The 19,332-nt window shown below is 39.2% G+C and overlaps 1 protein-coding gene across 1 annotated transcript in view; it reads left to right on the top strand.

Annotated features, from left to right (window-relative positions):
* stxbp6 (syntaxin binding protein 6 (amisyn)) overlaps positions 1–19,332 on the top strand; it is a 56,132-nt gene that overhangs the window by 15,957 nt on the left and 20,843 nt on the right. The gene's annotated exons all lie outside the window — the stretch shown is intronic.

The following is a 19,332-nucleotide window of genomic DNA, read 5'->3' as shown; positions in this document are numbered from 1 at the left end:
CTTGGCCAAGATGAGGGTCCTTGAAAGTCTTTGGAAAGGCGTCAGGGCTTGAGTGACCTGAGCTTAGCCTGGGAGAGGAGCGCTAAGACAGAAGGTAAAAGGTAAGAGAAGTGAGGGGCAGATGGCAAAGTGAAAAGATTAAAGAGATAGAAAGGCAATCTTTTAGAAGCTTTGGAACAGTATGCAGGAAAAGGACATCAACATACACTAGTGCTGTGACTTCTGATTCGAAATGACCTGTTCGAATCAGAAGCGCAACTGACCGCTTGTATTAGTTTGCCTTGTGGTCCAGCAGAGGGTGCTCTTAAAATCCATCAGCTTGACCTATTGCATGCCCTATATTCACCTATCTGTATAGTAATTTTATATATAAAAATGCGTATATGTAGATAATCAGCGCACTGAAGCATCTGAGAAGCAGTGTGTGGAAGTATTTGGGGTTCTACACTGTAGATGGCAAAATTATCAACAAAGATAAGGCTGTTTGCCAACTTTGTAAAAAGCAACTGCCTTAACTCCACTGTGTCAACAAATCTGAGGACTCACCTGCTAGCTTGCCACCCAAGTGAGGTAGCAGATGCACCAGAAACAAGTGGAGCAACATCAATGTGCAACCTTGTCTGACTGCTTACTTTTCACCACACTCATCCTTAGGACCCTTGCCAAAAGCTTGTAAGAATTAGGCTATATGGGTCGCATTCAAATTAATTCAAACAAACTCCCAGCAAATATTTTGGATTGCTACAACATACCTGACCTTGATGCTTGAATACCCGCAGATGTTATCTATTCCTATCACTCTGCAATGGCACTTGCCTCGGCCCCCAATTATCGATTTAAATGAGCTCATCCAGTTGTTTGGGAACTATGTGTCCTCTCCTGTGGTACTAACACAAGGCCAGACAGACATTCTTTGGTTTCTTGCTTTAGATCTACAGTTATAGGAATAAGAATACTTTTTGTAATAGTTTTTGGGCTACAGGATAATATGTGAGCTCAAATTTAATTCATCAACATTTCAACATGGGTATGAGCACATTTGCACATTTCTTTATTCAGACGTAGGGCTTAGAAAACAGGAAAACATGCATGGTCTCTGATATCTCTTTCACTTGCTCACTCATAGAGCACACACACATACACACATGCACACGGCAGGTGGCGCAGGATAGATGAAAGGCTCAGGTGTTCTGTAGGTGGACTGAGGTATGTTTGCTGTTGTGCATACAAAAGCATCCCTCTGTAGAGACGGCCAGCGTGTTTCATCCAGTCTATGAGAATGAATGTGTGTGTGCGCATGTTGGGAAATCAGTACATGCCCCAGTGGTTCTGACAGCTCTTTTCACAGTGCTTTCCTATACCGAAGCCAAACTGTCTATCATCCTCCTCCATCAGCCCCTCCTCTGTCCTTTACTGTGCAACTCAGCCTGCTTGCCCTCTATCCAAACAGCACTTTGGTTCACAGGACAGAACCTACAATTTGCTTCATGATCTCCTCACACATCAACTGTAGTCCTGTGAGCGTTTTAGCTGCCAGTGCTTTTTTCTTGGGTGTGTCTTGTTTTCCAGTAGAAACAGTAGGGTGCTTTCTGTCTAGCAGGAATCTGTTGATTGGTGTGGTGGAGGCTGAAGACTCCCCTCAGCTCCCTCTAACTCTTCATTCACTCTGTGCTTGCTTTGGTGCAGCTCCACTCCTTCTTTAGGACTCTGTGTAGAACAGGAGGGTTCCTGCTCACACTGGAGACACAGAGGAGATGGGAGATGGAAATGAAAGATGAAACAATGGACTGGGGGGATTATTTCATTGCACCTCGAATGCTTAGAGAATATATTTGACTACAGGGAGGTATTTGTCGTTAACTGTGGTTTGGAGCTGATATTTTATTTTGTTTACAGTTGTTTATACTTGTGGTGTAGCGATGGATTCACTATCCTCATATATTTCTAAATTAAGATAGTCTTGAGGGAAATTGCTTTATTGTTCAGAATGTGTATGTACCATAATCACTTGGGTGAGATTTATTTCAATAATACATTATTTTTGAAAAGAGGAATGGTTGGAGCACACCGTTTTATCCATAGGACTGGTAAACAAAGACTTTGGTCTGACTTTTTAAAATGGATACATAAAGAGCTGATTCCCACCTGGGGGTCCACTCACAGTCCCAGCTGGTCATTACAACAACAGAACTAGGTGCGGTTTTTCTTAACCTGAAGACTTCATTTGCTATTCTCTCTTGTTTTGACAGAAGTGTTTAGAGTGAAGACGTTTTGTTTCTGGCCTCCTTGCTGGGGTGTACCGTTATTGTTCTGAATGCTGTGGAAGTGTTGATGGCACGCGACGGCAGGGAATGGCCCAGGGAGATGAGGTGATGTGGCCACTTAGGGATCATTGAGGAGGTAATTATTCGAGAATAGGAGCACACCACACATGTTTTTGATACTGTGTACTCTGACCATATGTATTGGCTCACTAATGGAGCAAAGACCGTGTCAATACAATTCCCTGTGTACCTGGAAAAAGTCATCTTCATGGTGTTCTCAGCTTTTGTTTTGTGCAAACAAAGCTTGTACCCCAGACCCTTCCTTTCATCTGTGCAGTGTGAAATGAAGGGAAAAGGGGAGGAGAGGAGGAAAGAAGAGAGCGCTGTAATAAAAGAGCGAAGAGCCCCGGCCTTATAAAAGTCAGCCATCCATATAATTAGCTGATGCTCCATTCTTGTCAAACTGAGACTTCACAACTAAACATTTAATAACCAACTCAATTCAGTCCAACTGACTTTCCAACACATTTCATTTGGCTGTGTTATAAGTGTCTTTGAAGATACTGAAAGAACAAATGGCTCAGAAAAATATTTTCATGATCTTTATCTGGGTTAAAAAATAACAAATAAAGGCAGAGTTCATTCTTATTTTACAATGTATTGACACTCCTTTATTATGACAAAATGTCCTGCCAGTGCATTATAATTCTAGACATTTTTACAAAGCTATTTTCTCAGTCTGTCACAGCAATTTGGACGTAATGACAGTCCTCCTTTAGGTCAAGGAGTTGGCAGATGAGTGGAAAAGGTAGCCACCTACTGTTGATTGTAAGGCAAATGTGTCCTGCGGAGATACATTATTTTTTTATCCTTTTGGGGTCTTACATCGACATTAATGTGAGCGTAATTTATAGTGGATCTATTTTATATATTTTTTTTTTATTTTACCAAAAAACACACACACAAGATTGTAACCTTAACACACTTGACACTTAGTCTTTAGCCCAATCATTCTAGTGCTCAATCTTGTCTGGATCCTCTTTGTCACACTTGACCATCTTTCAACAACTGTTTGACGTAGACATGGAGAGGCAAATTTTTGCACGCAATGAAGTCAAAGTCAATGGTCTGGACCGATTGCTCTCTAACAACTCTCCTCTGTCAACTTCTAAGATGTTTGCAAGATGGAATCCCCTTGCAGAGTATTGCTTCCCATTGAGCTGACATACATTTTCTCCACTGTTACTTTTCTGTGCAATGGTCTGTTCTTCAAACAGTCATTGAACAAACAGTAGGAGTATGAGTATGAGTATGAATGAAACAAATATTTGGTCTAAATTCCCCTCCAGTTTTGCCGTATCCTTTTCCACATTCATTTTACTTACTCGTATTGGACTTTTTCAGGTTTAAGACTGTTTGTGGTTTTGCAGAAATGTTGAGGCCAACTGCTCAAATGAGGCAAACCATTTACTGGCAGTAGTTCCCTTACAAACACTGACTTGTTCAGTGTTAGGTGTTTGCCAGCAGCAGTTGCAACACTTTTCTTGAATATGCTGCAGAATGAACACATTTTGTCTCACAAGCTACAACACTGCTTGATGAAAACACTTAAAAAAGAAAGGAGCTGGGGTAAAGTTCTTCCCAGCGGCCTGTGCCATCTGTCTTTCAAGCCTTTACAAGGGAACAAACAGAATGCTTTGGGTATTCAAGTAATTTATTTACCTGTCTGTTTGACTGCAGTGACTTTATTGTACTTAATTAGGTCATTTGTTTGTTTGCAAGCAGGGGAAAGTAGATGATTAATAGAATGAACTTCACCGTTAGAGTAGAAGGCTTCTCCCCTTCTCTCCATTAAAATGTTTGTTTATTCTTTTCACAGATTTGAGAGAGGGAATAGGTCAGGAATAGAAGGAAAAGAGCAAAGGAAGAACAAGTGTAGGGGGATAGTGGGAGTTATGTTAACTGTAGCAACTTATATCTAACAGTAGCTACAAATTTGAAAATGTTTTTTAGTTAAAAGTGAATTTATATTGTGTTGACCTTCAGTACAGCTGTTCAACCTGTTCTTTGTTGGATGCAAATCAGCATACAGGGACTTACCAAAGAGTGTTTTGGCTGGAAAATTGACACTACACAATCATCCTGGCTTCATGCCTCCAGTACAATTTATCATCAGTTTGGCTGACAAAACTTTGGTACATCTGCAATAAGTATCTAGCTGTATGAAAGTATATGGCCAAAATGCTACCAGATAGCATGTTTTAGGACTCTGGGTACAATAAGTTGTTTTAATTACTGTACACAGTTTAAAAGGTAAAATATACACAAAGAATCCTACCCATACCCATCACAAGTTTTATTAAGTTTATTTGAATAATTATTTTGGACTGTATCTTTGAAATGTTAATGGTAATAGTTCCAAGATTTGTCTCCCTGCATCACATTGCAATGGAAGACCTATTTGGAAGAGGCCAGAAGCTTGAAATCTACAATATTTCCATGAATAAACATGATAAATGACGAATTTGAGTTTGGCTGTTCCTCCCTCGTGTTGATCGACATGTGCAGCCAGTAAATCTGCTCAGTCAAGGCTCCCTCTGTGACTCTGCTTGTCATGAAAGACTTACCTGATTATTAGAGACTATCTGAGATACACAAAACTACCGACCAGAAGGAAAGGAGGATTATTCAGTACAGTATACAGTATATACCCACTTAGACTGGGATAGGAGGAGATGGAGAGGGAGCTGTGGATAGTGAAAGAGACAGAGATGTACAGGGAGAAAGGGAGGGAAAGATCTCAAGGGTCCTAACCTCTGATAGTCTTTACTGGAAAGAAGGAGGGTTTGAAATGGAAAGTAAAGTTGGAAAGCTATTACTGTTATTAATCTACTGTGCTTGAGATTTTGAAATGTAACATGAGTCTGAAATGTTTTTTTGTGATGCAGAATGGAAAGACAAATAAATGGCTTTGTGTGTTACTTGCCGTACAGTAATGGACCTCTTATAAACTGTGGAACTATAATGCATAATGATTAGGGCATTTCTTTGCTGATGCACTGTATTTCAGTGTTTCAGAGTGTGTATGTCTAAGTGTTTGACATTTTAATCCTTTAAAATTGATACAATGACATAATGTTAACATAATTGGGATGAAGTAAAAGCCTCATAATTTATGTGCACCACAATAAAAATGTATTATCTATAATGTATTTCTCCTCATACTCGCTCTTTTCTCCAGAGTCATGTTTTGTTGAAGTTAAGAGACACACTTCTTCTACACCCTCCTGGTGTTGATGTGTGTCTTGCCTTGATTTACAATTCCTTTGATGGCCAGAAAGGTGTTTAATACCTCAAGTGCTGCATAAATACATGTCTGCCTGGGCCAAAGGATCAATTTATGCATGTCCTTTATAAACTGTCAGCTTCTCCTTTGTCAATGTCTGCATACAGATATACACATGTTTCTCAGTGCTCAGTATTTCCATCATTTCCCCCCTTTCTCAAAGTTTCTCCAGAGAGATATTGTGAAGGAGAATCATAGAATTGTTGTTATACACAATATGTTCTCTCAGTCCTTCACTAGCTTTTGTTATACAGTATCATTCTTCCTCTATTTACTCACTCAGTATTGAGATGTCTCTGTGTCTCTTGTCAGCTTCATGTAACCTGTATTATGGGGCTAATTACGCTGAAAGCACACTGAATCTGTGCCAGCACCGCAGACAAACACTTACATACAAAAAGCTTTATGACTGGAAACTCCATGCATTAACCTTCGGGACCCATCTGCCTGGCTCGGAACCTTTTAAAGAGAAACAATTATTTTCTGCTTCTCTAGCTGTCCAGTTATCTCCTGTTAGAATATCTTTACTCTATGGTAGTTGTTACAAGAGAGAGTGTGTGTTTTATAATACGAGTGTGGTAGTGTCACTATCCCTCTGGCAGAAAGTTCAGGCTTTCGGGAACATAAATGAACATGGCTTATCCATGGCACATTAGAATTCTTTTTGAATCACTGAATGTAGCCTAACTTTATTCATGTTTACAGTGCAGTGCACAATACATTTTTATGGATTAAACTTTAACAATAAATGGGAAAAACATAGCAAATTAAATCTGTTGTTAATTAGTCCATTAATTATGTCCATTGATTAGGCTGTCATCTACTAATTAAAGTGATCACAAGATGACACGTATCAGGATCTGGGTGGCTTGCCACCTCTGCTAAATTATTTCCTGTGGAGAAACCCTGCGAGTGGATATCCTGCTGCCAACATAATCAACAAGATTTAATATTGCGGAGAGGAACTGGCTTGTTAACTTCCTGTCAGTGATTGAGGAAAGGACTGAGAATTATCGATTAGGCTCTTTTGCAGAAAATCCCTTGCAGCTCAGTAAATATTTATTTGGCTCTCTCCCTCCAGCCATGAGGTTAGAGAACAATGCAGACAGCATATGGTGAATTATACTTTAGAAAAGCAAACATTTAGCACTGAATCCCCCTCCTCCGCCTCTACTCATAAATAAAGAGACCAAGTAGAACTGCTGATCCATCCATTCCCTCTATGCGATTCATGATCGTTGTCTGCCAGGGCTGAGGTGGTGCTATACATTTGACTTTTTTTTTTTCTTAATTCATTAGGAGTCATGTCACAAGCAGATACCTCTGCAGTTTTAAAGGATCCTTCAAGATAATATAATTTAATTTTATTATTGGAAATTTAATCACATAAGTTTGCAATCATTTCCAAACTGGGCATTCACTACAGGAATTCCAAGTTGTACGAATGCTGATCTTTATACACATGCACTGTACAACATATCAAGCTCCACTCTACATACAGAGATGAATTTCCTCAAGCATGCAGCCTCTCAATGCCTCTGATGCCTTATTTGTTTCTAATATCTACTCAGTGCATGATAAATTAAAGATGCATCCTCCTTTTATCTTCCAGGCTTTGCGCAAAGCTCATGTGCATGTAAAAGGCTAGTAGCATTCATTTGTTATACAGTAGGTTGTGAATAGAGGTTACAATAATAATCCCCATCCACTCTTGTCAGCAACACAAAAAGGTCAAATTCTTTTCATAAAGGTATCATGCTGTATATACTGAAGACAGATGATATGTAATAACTCTTTTATTAAATGTCTATATTGCTCTTGTCAATAGTGAACTTCTTGAAGTCACTGATAAAAATACACTTTAATAGTTTTTAGCTCTTGGACTTGGCAGAAATGTTCTCTGCCTCTGTTCGGTATACTGTCATACTACAGCTGTCCGAGAGAGAACAAGGAAGATTTAAAAGGAATATAGTAAGAAAAGCTTCTCTGGGGTTCTAATAAGGGATAGCAGGATTGATACCATCAAATGTAATGAATTCAGAGTCGTATCTGATTCCACGGTTATATGCTCGCTGTGCCTGATGATTCTTATATCATTTTAAAGCAGCTAGTATTGATTTTGAAGTGGACATGGATTTGCTGAGCCAGTGCATCTGGAGTTAACTCTGTCAGTCTCTTTTAAAGGGAGAGTGGATTCATCTTCAGCCCCCCAGCTAAACAAAGAAAAATTCTGTTTTTCAAGCAGATCTGAGTCCAGCTACTGTCTACAAGACAAGGTGCAGAGAGTTGGATTTGATACCACACTGTACCATATGTTGTATCCATCTTTTTTTACATTACAGCCAATACGCTACTCTTCTTCAATTAAACAAAACAAATCACCTTGAGATCTTTGCTAAGAAATAAGCTGTAAAGACAGTCTGAACAGCTGCCTGACACTATTTGAAAAAGAGTCTGATGAACAAACAGGAGGTAACGTAACTATGATATAGATTTGTGCTCCCTGAGAAACATATGCTCAAGGCTAAATCTACACGAGCCAACTTTAGTGCTTATGCTAACGATTGGGATAAAGTCCAAGACAGTCTCCTAGATCCCTGACTTAGTCTTTTTCTAATCCTTTCCCCCTTAGAGGCCACAAACAAGCGAGTGACTGAGTGAAAGAGCGTGAGCGAGAGCTGAAAGTAAGAGCTGGAGAGAGCGAGTGACAGTGTGGAGCTGCTGGACAAGTAACCAAGTACAGTGTCCAGGCAGCACCAAGAGACATGTACACAGCTGCAACTTGTCCAGTGTGCTGCTGCTTTCATGTCTGGCAGGTAGGCCAGAGTCCCTCTTAGTTCACCCAAGGGGCCAGGCTGGGCGTGTACAGGCTACATATGTGAACTGCCCCATGGTGGTCCTTTACTGATTGCTGTTTTGTTTGGGTGGTGGGAGTGTGTTTGTTTGCTTGTTTATGAATGCAGCCTTGTGTGTTTGGTTAGATCAGGCCATTAGATGTGGATCTGCTTTGATGCAAACAGACAGGACTGAATCTACTGAGCTTGAGTAATTGGACCTTGTGGGGAACATCAGACCCACTTTTGGAAAACACACACACACTCATGACAGCACACACACGCATATACACACACTGCTTCCCCTAATATCACTCTTTGTTACAGTTATCAGATAAAAGCCAGCCTGTTGTGAGATTAGAATAAATGGCTTCTTTTGGACAAAGATTTCCTCTTTGTCTGTAGCAAATCTTGAGCAGCATCAGGGTCAAGTCAGACTCGGATAAACCACAGTCTGACTAAGGAGTGCTTTATTGTCACAGAAGGGGAGGCAACATGTGGCCATCAGTTTCCACTGGTAACTTCCACCCCAGTGAAACATTTGACAGAAACATGTTAGATTGTCTAAAATCTCTGGACTGACTTTTCAAAGTAGGTGATCTGCATCTATTGGAGAGCCCCAAATATGCTTGATCTTATTTATTTCATATGACTGACTAAAATCTATCGTATACGTAAGTATTTGTTGCAATTATCACAAAAATCTCTGTCTTGAGAAGGAGCAACCTGCATTAGCCTAATTAAAAACTGAAGTACATACTGCTTATCATCAACATTAAAGGTTGGATAGAGCATAGTTTAATCGAAGGCATAGAAGAGCACCGGGTCAACTTGGATCATCACTAGATATAGAATGCAATTATTTGTCTGAATGTCGTTAAATGTTGTTAATTACAATACAGTATACGTACAGTGTGTGTGTGTGGGTGTGTCTTCATGATGCAGAGACAAAAGTTTTAATCTGCTGTGGGGTGGGAAGGATCTGGAATGTGTCTGTTTTTATTTCATTGGTGTATTCTGATATCATTTTGAAAGCTTGAAAATAAATATTTCTATAATCACATTTGAGCTTTGGGTCATCAACTTGCAGTTTTTTAACTTAAAAAAAAGAAACACATTTTTATCCGTATAATTTGCAGGTGTTACCATATCTGTTGAACAGTTTATCAGTTGTGCTGTGCTTTTTTTAAACAGAATGTTCTTTAATCAAGGCATTTCACGATGGTCATGAAATGGACCAACAGGCTGCAGGTCTTGCCAAAAGAAAGAACATGATGTTGAATTTGGCCTTTTCTGATGAAGTTATCAGATTTGTGAAATGAAATAATCAAAACAGAGCTGTTTGATTACAATCCCAGAAAAACTGTCAAAACCACTGTTCTATATCAAATGTACATCTACTCTCCAAGATAATATTGCTGCACAAATAACTTTTAATTAACAAGTTAATGACATCATGCAGATTTTCAGTTTTTATATGTGCTCTTGCACAGTTGACGTATGAATTCAAGGAATTGTGATAATACTTGTTCCAGAGCAGAGTTCATCCAGCTGTTGTGAGGCTTTATTCTGACCTAATTTTCCCCGCTCTGTGACCTTTGAATAAATTGATGAAAGTGAAGATGGAGTTGACTTTCCTTTACTCTCTCCTCCCATGCAATCCATAACTCTGAACATCAAGTGGGGGCTAAAAGACACTATTCCTGTCCATAACTTTAATCTGTTCATCTTTTCATCTTTCCCTTTCCTGAGCCATCACAGGGCTCTTTTATCTATTTCTCCATCCCCCTTATCGTTCCAATCCCTTCTTACTTTCTTCACTCTCATATCTTTGACCTTATGCTTTTTATATTCAACATCTGTTGGTCTCCATCTCCTTCATACAGTACTTCCTGAATTTGGTTCTTATCTATAGTAATGTCATGCTGGACTCTTTGGATTTGAAGCTAAGGAAGACAAATAGTGGCCTCCCTTAAAGGCCCAGCAAAAGCACCAGTTATCTTTGGTTACATGTGTGTGTCAATTTAATTTCTTTTTGGAAAAATGTATATGCTAATATCCTTTAGAGCAGGAAAGTCTTAAAATGATGTTTGCGAGAAGTGTTTCATATAACGCACAGGCTGTTTTTCTCTCCTATATGTCATCACAAATATTTTCTATTTTTGTTTTATGAGCATACTCTTTGGTCATCATTCAATGAAGAACTGCAGGGTTTATGCTTGATGCTTAAATAATGGTTTGATGCGAGGTGCTAGTTTCGTGTGTCTCTGTCACTTACAGCTTTATGTAGAGACCATGGTTGTGTTAAGCCCTTAAGACTTTTAAGTGGTCTCGTTGACAGGATGCCAAAGCTCACGTCAGAGAATAACACCACTGCAGTTTCACTTTGGCTCGGCTGCCAGTTGCATGTCAATAAAAGTCTATGGGTTTGGGTCAGTGGCCAGTAGAATATGAACTAGCAGTATGTTCAAGGAGTGTGTCATCTGACCTTGTTTCACTATTTGAATAATATGCTCCACCAAACACCAATTGTAATTTGCATAAGTGTAGCCTTCCACTGTTTTAGTCCAGTTTTCATATTTGCTCTGTATACAATATGCTTTTTATAAGTGAAAATATTTTGATACAGTTCCCCAAAATCTCCAGATCATTGTTGTTTTGAAGATCAACACTGTAAACAGCACAGCTTTCATATGTAGTAACCACACTGATAGACATGTCTTCATTAGCTTCCTCTATAATCTCTAAACATCAGACAGGCAGATCAATAACAATGTGGGACTGTCTAAACAACACAACAGTCTAGTACTGCTCTGTTCTTCTGTCATTACAAATCAGAACCTCTCACTGACCAATTAAGCATTGTTTTTGTTTGCCATGCCTCCGTCCCGAGGGGCCTGATCAGGCATGTAAATGATTGGGTGTGTGTTGAGAAGCAGTGGAAAGGAGGAGGTAATGGTCTCTGTGTTCACCTTACTTGACCTCTGTGTTCTTTGATCGATCAGCTTTAGAATAAGAAACAAAAGTTCCTGAATAATGTTCTCATTAGCTGTTGTGCAATAAGCTGATCTTTTTTCCGTATTGATTTTTTTATTGTCAGGGTTTTTGACAGAACGCAGAGTGTTTGTAACTAAGAACTCAGAACGTAGGCCTTTTTAGATGATCTAACCTAACTTTCTGTGTGTAAGTCTGGGTTTCATCAGACTGTTGAATGGTGATGACAGATTTGTGAAGAGACATTTAAGCTTAATGTCAGGGAAGTCAATGCGTGTATATGTAATGGCGTAGTAGCTCCATAAAATGGCTCGCCTCATTTCTTTGAAGGACAAAGGGTGTACGTTTATTTCATTGGCTGATGAAGCTACATGTTTTAAGGGCTGTTGACCAGCCATGTTGTTCATGATTTAGAGGAAATGTGTTTATACTCATCCCACATCACCGTCACAATATCCAACAAATTGTTTAAAGATTTACAATACAAAATTCAAACAAACAATTTGAACAGTTCACTTCGTCTCTATTTGTATGTGCTGCAAATTTAGTCCCTTATTTAGCCCCTTGTTTGAACCAGTTGTGTTTTGTGTAGTAAAATAATGTTCAACTTATCTCTCAATTTATTACCAAATAACAGTAACATTCTTCATATCTATTAAGCATTAAACCATATCCTGAAATGTGTTTCCATAAATAGAGAAGGTTATGTATTGCCACTTGCATCTGTATTATTACATCTTTCAGTGTTTCTTTTGTTGGCAGTTAAGTTTTGGGTTGAGGGCTGGACTTAATTACAGCTCTGTTACAGCAGACAGAGAGGGACCAGGAGCTGCCAGCTTTATGAGTCTTTGCATTGATATGATTTGCCCTTTGCAATATGTTTATTGTGTAAATTCATATTGCAATAACATGAAAAAGACAATAAAATTCTTCAATTTAGCCTTCTTTGAATGTCATGGGTCTGGTGGCAACCAGATAATCCCAATGACTCACTCACCCTGAAAGCTCTAGTGGGTAAATGGAAAATATATCTGCCTGTCTTGTAGCGTTACAGATTAATGAGCGTGGAGCGTGGTGTTTTTTACAGTTTCCATTTGCATGGTAGCTCATTATTGTATTAAACACTGATCGCTCAAGGGATAGCCATACAATATATCCTGTGTATTGATTTATGCTCAACCATAGTCTCAGTTGTCTAAAGTAAGTACAGTATGATATAGTATTAGTTAATTTGGCAATGATGAATTGTTGTGTATAATTTCTGTGTGTCCCACTTTGAATAAATACATGAACTATTATATAACAAAAAAAATTCATTATCTTTATTAGTTTGATTCACTCTTTATAGTTTTGATGAACCCATTTCTTAAACATTCTTTCATAAGTTTTTGCTCAGCTGCGTCAAATCACCCATCTCCACTGTGCCCATGCTTATAGTGCAGAATTCACATTCAGCCTAGTGTGCCTGTGACTGGCATGCATGTTAATTGTGGTAATGAAGGTCACCCAGAGGAGCAGCTGGAGTCCTTCTCTGTATCTACAACACTCCCTGTAGGGAAGTTGCTGCCTGGCGGAAACCTCACCAGGACACAGAAAAACACCATATGCTCCCCACCCACCACCTCACACCTTTCTCAGGGCTGCCACTGAGAAATACAATCACAGAGCCAGGAGCCATGCAAGATGTGAGATACTATGAGGTCTGCTGTCCAAACTAGGATAAAGTTAGACAGAACTATCTGGACTAAAAGGAAATCAAGAAGCTTCAAGTTGCATGAAGTGATTTTTGACCAATGGGGGGTAGAACAATTATAAAAGAAACACAACCCGGAGATACTCAAGTTGTTATCAAGCAGGTATGGCTACAGTCCTCGTGGGGTTGTGTGTCAGGTAGGTGTGTTGTAAACTACTAAACAGTCAGCCAAAAATAACCATGCCGTCACTTCTACAAAAACAAGGACTCAGAGGGCACACCCAAATGTGCTTGTCTGTTTGATCCATTTAATGGTAAGCGTTGTGTTCAGTTCAGTGACAGACATAGTGATGATGAAAGGGGCTCATCAGAGTAATCTGGTGGTCACTTACAAGTAAAAAAATTATATTGTGGAGCTCAGTACAGTCTCACTGGCATTCTTTCCATAATCAAATCTAATAATTGTTTTTGCTGTGGATCTACTTTTCTCTATGTAGTAATTTGTGCGCATTTTCATTGTGGTTTCTGGTTGAATCACATTTCAATTTCCACCAAAAGACCAACACCCTGTCTTGTGCTTCCTCGTTTCAATGTGACTCCTATCTCATTCTGTCATACTCTCGCACCACAAAGCTGGGGGTGAAACTGTGTGTGGTGCACATCCATTGTAGGTCGCTCAGTTGCCTCTTGTCACTGTCTGGTTGAAAACCATTTCTCTTCAAATTTTCACAAAGTAAGAAAAACAACCTTGTTTTGAGCAAGGAGACATTGCATTTTTGAGATAAGCCAAAAGATTTTGAAACGGTTTTATGCACCTTAGAGTTTTTCTCAACCTGTGATCCTTAATCTGAAAATGCAAGAATCACGAAACTCTGAGATGCATGGATTAAGCGGACAGCAGTGCTCTGCAACAATGTGTAATGGATAACAGCTGGTTTTCCAAATTTCTATTTACATTTCTATCACAGCAGCTGAGGAAAGGTCAGTGAGATTTAGACACTCATGCAGAATATCTGTCAAGAAATGCAAAGGAAAATCAAGTCCATGCATTTGGTTTGTTAACAATTGTGCATAGCTGCAATAGCTGGCCTTATGGCTCTACAATTGAGATTGTGTCAATTTTAATTACTGAATACCAACAGCGGAGGTTTTATGTTTGGATTATGTAGGATTGGTGCATTTTATGGGCTACAGAACCTCCTCACTACAGATCAGTCCCTGAATCTTGTTGAGTTGAGCATGCATAGTTTGTTTTGAGCTTAAATTAAATGCAGCTTGGTCACTGTATGCTGAATGAATTGGTGTGCATTTAGTGAAAGTGCATGTAATAAAATAAGGCTACTGTGACTGTTATCTGACTGAAGTCCAGTATAGTAGTGTCTTAATATTCACAAACTGATGCTGCTGATGCACTGCAGGGACTACATGTTAATAAAAGTTGCACTTGACAGAAGGGTTGTGTTAATATAAATAAAGAACTTTTTCATAGCAGGTGTTCAGGCCAACACCAGGCAGTCAGGCAACTTAAAGTTTAGTGTTCATCAGGATTTAAAGGTTAGACAGGATGTGGACTGGCACGTTGGCATCTCACTCTCTCCAGGCAGCTGTGTGGCTGAACAGCAGACTGCAGGGACTCTAGTGGTCTACTGTTGAGACTTCCTCAGGCGCTGGGTGGGCTCTGCTCTGGTATTTCACATTAAGGGCATTGCTTAACACTCCTGCAGGCTCCCTGACAGTGCTGTATCGGTACACACTGTTTACTAGTGGGAGGCCAAGCACACACATATACACTCAGAGAAAAAATGTGTATCTGTTGGACATTTTATGCACAAGTGGAAGATGATGTTAGAACAACTGAGGATAGTTTAAAAAAAATGTCCCTTTTACTTTAGCTGTTGGAAATTGCAAGTGTGAACAGTGAGTTTTATAAGATGAACTGAAGGCAAAAGAACTTAGCGCTTAATGCTATGTGTAAGACGGAAGGAAAGGAAGAATGATATCATAGTTTAATATCATTCTCACAACCCCCAGCTGTTTTCCTGCCACATGGAACATCATTCATAGGAAGACCAGATGGAAACTCATTGACCGAGGGAACACATTTTGCTTTTCCTGCATGTTCGTGATCCATCCTGGCAGAGGAGCAATCTGTGCCCCTCAATGACACTGTGTTTGTGTGTGTGTGGTTGTGTGTTTTGTGTGTGTGTGTGAAGAGGCCCCAGGGGACGTATTTGCTGTCTTTTCTCTGCAGAGTCAAACTGATCCATCAGAGATGGGTTCAAGCTCAAGGTATGGCACATTACAGGAAAACTTTTTGGGAAATATGCTTGTTTGCCCTCAAACTCTCAGTCAGATGTCAGGATCAACATCAGTTTCATATCTGTGCATTTCATACAGAGATTGGTCCAGGATATGTTTAGCATTGCTTAGTTCAAAGATGTGAAACAGCTGCCCTCCAACAATTCTGTATATATGGTACAAAACATGTTATGTTAAAAACTAGCCGCCTATACAACCAAGAGTAACCTGGTTTGCAATGATTCTGGCTGAGCGGTTGTTGGTTAAGCTCAAACAACAATTTCTCTCTTTTTTCTTTATACATGTTACATAAATAAGATTAGACAGTTTGGGATTTGCATTTTAAAATACTTTTGACAGTTTCCAGCTTTTAAGCTAAGCTTGGCCAACCCTGTCTCCAACCTATAGTACCTCTGTACTAGATGTGCAGAGATGAAATTAATATTAGCCTTCTCATCTGGTTACAACAGCAGTGTCGTGTATTTTAGTGTTCATTTGAAAAAGAAAAAAAAAAGAAAACTTATGCTGTGACTAATGCATAGTGTGAAGTGTTTGTCAAGGTGTAGTTGTTGTACTGTACCAGCTTTCTGTATCTTGTCTGTTTGTTTTTGCTCGGGACTTTGTCTTTAAGATGTGAGTTGAGCCCAAATCAGCAAGAATATATCATTCTTTTCCCCAGTACTTTCAGCAAAAGTTCTTGAATATGAATTAGAAGTTTGGTAAATCAGCCAGACACGTGTCTCTAATGAGGGGAATGACTGTAAACCAACATAAATATCCAGTGAGTCTGCCAGCAGACCTAATTGGATACTTGAAGAAAGTATTGATCTGGTTCTCAGGTTTGTTATTGTTGACATTTGTGAGCTTCTCCAATATTTCCCTCTTTTAGGGCCATTCCTTTTATCTGCTTAATGCACTCTCTTTAATAGCTCAAAACCATACCTCACTACATTACACAAGATCACATTATACATTAATCAATGCACAGACAAAGTGTAACCAAACGAGACTCAGTTACCTAGGTGTCTTCCCTTAGATTTACAGCACTGTTTGGTCATAGATACAGGCCCTAGACTGCATTTATTCTTTCGGCACTATTTGCTGTCATAGTGATCATAAACTCCATGAGACAAATCGAGGTTGTGTTACAGAGCCATGTGTCGCACTGAACCCTTGTTTAATATATGTTTGCACAAATGTGTTCCCAATGTACAATTGTATTTCTTTATCACCCTCGCTGTATTCTTTCCCATGACCCCTTTGCAATGAGTACTGAATTATTCATCCTCCTCTTCACTCCTGCTTTGACCAAATGTTCCTGAGAACATGACTAATGGATTTAAAACAAGGCAAAAGGAGATGGACTTCCTGGTGTAGTAGAGTGTTTGTAATTTAATGCATTTTGTGACCCTCAACCTTCCACTATTCACTAGATTCCACTACTGATCAAATCATTTTTAACACGGTGCACGTGTGTTTTACATACCCTTTTAATTGCACACATCTGTCACCATTACGTCATTTTTGAAATCAAGTAATGTCATCTGTATTATCTTTTAGATAACTATTGTGAATGTGGACAGCAGATATGGGGCTGCTATGAGGGAAAAATCTATGCAGCAGAGGCATAAAATGACATCCCCTGGGCTCCTATTAGAGTCATAATTTTAGCTGTTTTGCTATAGTTGGTGTGGAGGAAATAATCCAGGTTGCTGGAATTAAAGATGCTATTGTAATAACTCCTGGGCTTTGTTGTTGTTCCTTAAGGAGCATACATAATGGAGCCTTCTGTTCTGTGCAAAGGGATGTTTATTTATGAATGTCATTTGTGGCTCACTTGACTATCTTCATGACCTTGATCATAGTGTGGGGTAGATTTCTAGAGGAGGTTCTCACTGAGGAGTCCTGATGGCATCTGTCACTGGTGTGGAAGACTGATGGGTGCTCTTTACCGTCCATCCCTCTTTGGTGACATGCCACATCTATCATGTAGCCCAAAACTCTGCATAAGTCAGCTTAAACAGCTACTGCTGCTGTGTGAATTTAGCCTGAAGAAGGGTTTTCTTTTTACGGCAGGTGTAGCAGTGAAGTTCATCCACCTGCTTGAAGCCGAGCTGTCAGGTTGTCAGCCTGCGTGAGCTTTTGTCGTAAAGGATGTATTGGAGGTCAGTTTTTTAAGCCTTCAGATGATCATATTCATCCCTGTTGCTCATGGAGCAGAGAACTCAAAGATTTCATATAGATTTAGATGTTTTACTGTGTGAACTTGTATTTACTCCACATGAAATATTGACCTCACTCTGTAATCCTGAGAAAATCCTGTCTGAATACAGTACGTGGTAGGAATTGTGAATGTAACCCTCACCCAAGCAGTAACACACACTCTTAACTGGAAGATGTGACTGTGTTTTTCAATACATAATAAGATTGTTTTCCTTTTTTTATTGGTTTATGTAACAGGGACAGTGCACATTAATAAACTTTGCTTTAAATGTGGCAGTTAGCCAGGAGGCTATTTTTCATCTGTAGTCCCTGTTAGATATGTTTTCCCCTTCGACAAAAGCACGAAGCAAAAACAACTAACTAACTAACAAATGTCCATGTTTGAGCCTTAATCTTATGAAAAGTAGACAGTGTATCAAAGCTGAAAGAACGAAGTGCCCTGCAGCATACATGGCGCAATCATTTTTACTATTCAAAACATTTCTCTGAATGTACCCATCTGAATCATTACAGTGAAACGTGTCTGTTTTCTTAAAGCTTTATTAAACTCCATAAGCAGTATGTATTCTTGGATAGTTGAAGTGAGTTGTGCAATATTCATCTCTGTGTCTCTCCTTCCATATTAGATACAGACGGTGCTTCACTAAACCTTGTCTAAAAGAGAACAGATGGGCCAGGAAATGAGATCTGGAAACAAGCCTGAACTGTAATGCTTTGATTCATCATTTGATTTCACTTTTTAAAGCTCAAGGTACAATTCACTGGAATGGCTCACCAGTATTCAATCCATCTGCACCAGACGTTTCACTAATAGCTGTGAACAATTTCGGATATTGGGATAATAGATAAATTAGTAGAGTAGTAGAATAGTAGATTTAAATGTCTAGATTGCTAACATCACGGCACCAAAAGCCAGACCACCCGGATAAGAGATCAATACTGCTGTATCTCCAAAGTAACCATGAGTGATGGAGGACTGTTGGGGGGATCAAATTACAGCAAGTTGGATTTATTTTAAAAGGAAGAATGACATAATGAACGAGCAGTTTTGAAATATTTCCTAAAGAGATGTTTCAGGATCATGGTAAGACAGGGAGTGTACAGCTGTGATGAACAACATATTTGACTTCATCTGAATTATCTAGAAGTGCTATCCATCCTGCTATCCTGGGCTCACAATCAGGTTGTCACTAACCATTTCTTTCTAATACTATGTGACCCAGGTTTGACACTGAGGTTGTTTTTGGTTTAAGGATCTCTGTTCCAGGCACGTCAGTTTAGGTTGAGGTCATGTCGAAGAAGTAAGTGTTTAGGAATGTGCTTTGTTTTGACTCTTTGAAATGCCGATGCATGCTATTGCGTGATGATATCCAGATTAGGTTGTTATGAGGTTTTCGTGTATAAACACTCACCAGAGTTTTGGCACATACCACAGGTTTTTATATGCATTTCATCTCTTCCCACACCAAGCAGAGAGATTGTACTGCAAAATGTAATGACTTGACACCACCTCTTTTGACTTAATCTGTGTTATCTTTCTAACAAAGCTGTATTGACCTTTCCTCATGTCCATTTCTTACTTTTTTGTCCAATTACGTTGAATATAGAATTTAAAACGTATAAAAGCATGAAATTTTAGCTTTGAGCCTGGTGGAGTCATGCAGAAACACAATCAGTTCA

This window comes from Enoplosus armatus, chromosome 15 (genome assembly GCF_043641665.1).
Source record: "Enoplosus armatus isolate fEnoArm2 chromosome 15, fEnoArm2.hap1, whole genome shotgun sequence".
NCBI classification, from domain to species: domain Eukaryota; kingdom Metazoa; phylum Chordata; class Actinopteri; order Centrarchiformes; family Enoplosidae; genus Enoplosus; species Enoplosus armatus.
This window is presented reverse-complemented; position numbering and strand designations above follow the sequence as displayed.